Raw genomic sequence first — 2,353 nt, forward strand, 5'->3', positions numbered from 1 at the left:
AAAACAGAAGAGCACTAGTGCAACTCAGGGCCCAAGAAATTGTAAGCCCCTCCGCCATGACCTCCTTAGGTGGCCTTAGGCAAGCACTCTCTCTCAGCATTCTTCTCCTATCTACAATATGGAGACAAAACATGCCTTCCTTGTGGGTTTATTTTTAAAGTTATTGAGTTCACGCATATGTGAGTGAACCTGCTTGAACACTAATGCCCTGCATAACTCTATTATAAATTCACACAACCATGTTCAGCACAGGTTGACATTTAGAGCCAAATATGACTGTTCTGGTTTTGTGGTTCCTTCAGCACATATGCATCTAGATCATAGACTCATTACTATGTCCTTGTTCAACAGATTAAAATGTATATATCAGAATGTAATTAGTTTTGCTTGACTAAATTCCACTACAAAAAAAAAAAAAACAAATCCTTCTTGACTTCAAGGTGAAAGAAATAATCATATGGATCATGAATCTAAATTTGTGTTTAGATTTTTGTGTTCTGTTGTGACTAAAGAAATTGGATGCATTTGGGACAACCCAGGAACCAGGACAACAAACCAGCTAGAAAATGAACCACCATTCTAGCAATGGAGAAAACTGTGAAATGTGTCAGACTGGATGGAAGCCACAGGCATCCGTCACCATGCTGCAGAAATATCCAGGAAATCATGGAAAAAATATTAACCATGAACTACAGATCAAATTCAAAATTAGCAGCAAGTGGAGTTCTCAGTAAGGACATGCAAAAATTAGATATGTTCAATTACTAATCATAGCTATATGTTTAAGAAAGCAAAGAAATGAAGCAATTTGGCACAGAAAAATTCAAAAAGGAAAGACAAACAAGATTTGAGATGTGAAAATGATCTCAAATAAAATGAAGTGTCTGTCGAAAAGTTAAGCAAAAGAACTACCATTGACAATTGGGAGCTGTTCGCTTTGTCCCGTATATGCAAGTCATTATGAAAAAAACTAAGTGGACTGTGGATCGAATTGGTCACAGTGTCCAAGGTTCAAAACTGCAGCCTGATTATTTTGTTTCACAATGAGGGGAGCACTGAGAAAGAACTGCATCTATCACAATCTGTTTAGACTCCCAAACAGCAACTGTTACCCTGTACATGCCTGATCTCATTTGATCTCAGAAGCTAAGCAGGGTCAGGCCTGGTTAGTACTTGGATGGGAGACCGTCTGGGAATACCGGGTACTGTAGGCTTATACCATAGTCTTTCGAGACTGAAGGTTGCCAACCAACAACCATAGATTCCCACACAGAATTCAATTTCTTGCCACATTATAGCACGAGACACACAGAAAAGATCCCAAGAATTGGCTCATATCTCTGTGAGAACTGCAGATATTTTAGACAGCTTTAGACTGTTCTTAGGCACATTTTATTTATGTTAGCCACCATGGATGACAGAAAAATGGATCATAAATATGTGAATAAGTAAATGTATGAATAAAGCAATTCCTACTGAGCAAGTTGAACCCCATTCCTTTGTTATTCAACAAGCAATGCCTACATGTTTAAACTTCTCATAATAGCTTCATTCAAGTTATGAGCAATGGTTGGGACAGTTAAATTGTTGGGATATCTTCTTCTTTAATCTATGCCAGTTCACCCAACCCCACTGAGAAGATAACAGTTTGTACAGAGGAGTCAGCTAGGTGTGGTGTACTTATGGCATAAAAGCTTCTAGAGGGCAAAGAGAAAAGATTGCATTCATAGTCAAATGGGGTCCTACATTGGGCAGGTAAGATTTGCATGACTGTAAAATGTTGGCTAAACCTGCAGCATCCTTCATATCAGATCCTAAGTGCCAAAGTCACAAGTCAGGATATGCAGAAAGATTTCTGCATACACACACCAGCACACATTTAATTAAGAAATTATTGTCAGTGCAGGACAGCAGCTATAACCAAATCCAGACATAAAGGGTTCTGTATCCAGTCTAAGATTCCTATGGTCAGGTCCTGGAACCTGAAGTGAAGCAGGCGGAAGTCACTTCTCTACTGACTTTTGGCTTTGATTCATCTCTGTCCTAGTCCCCTTGTTTAATTATTCACCTTTTTACCTACCAAACAGCACAATCTCATACATGTCTACTCAGAAATAAGGCTCATTGTTGCGTACTCCCAGCAAAGTGTTATGGGATTGCAAGCAAAGTTTCTTCCTGTTAGGAAAAAACCAGATCAAGGTACATTTCTGCTAAAACAATTTATTTGTTCCCCATATCTTAGATGGGATTAAGCAGAGAGAATGGTTAGTTAGCTAGTGGAAATGTTCTGGGAAGATTAAGTTTTGCTTGGAGTTAATGAGTGGAATGTGTAGATGAAAGGGATTAATCACAA

At 38.6% G+C, this 2,353-nt stretch overlaps 1 pseudogene; it reads left to right on the forward strand.

Moving 5' to 3' along the window:
- The first annotated feature begins 1,094 nt into the window (after positions 1 to 1,094).
- LOC136650477 (5S ribosomal RNA) lies at positions 1,095 to 1,214 on the forward strand (annotated as a pseudogene).
- Positions 1,215 to 2,353: the final 1,139 nt, after the last annotated feature.

The sequence above is a fragment of the Tiliqua scincoides genome, chromosome 4 (assembly GCF_035046505.1).
Source record: "Tiliqua scincoides isolate rTilSci1 chromosome 4, rTilSci1.hap2, whole genome shotgun sequence".
NCBI lineage: Eukaryota > Metazoa > Chordata > Lepidosauria > Squamata > Scincidae > Tiliqua > Tiliqua scincoides.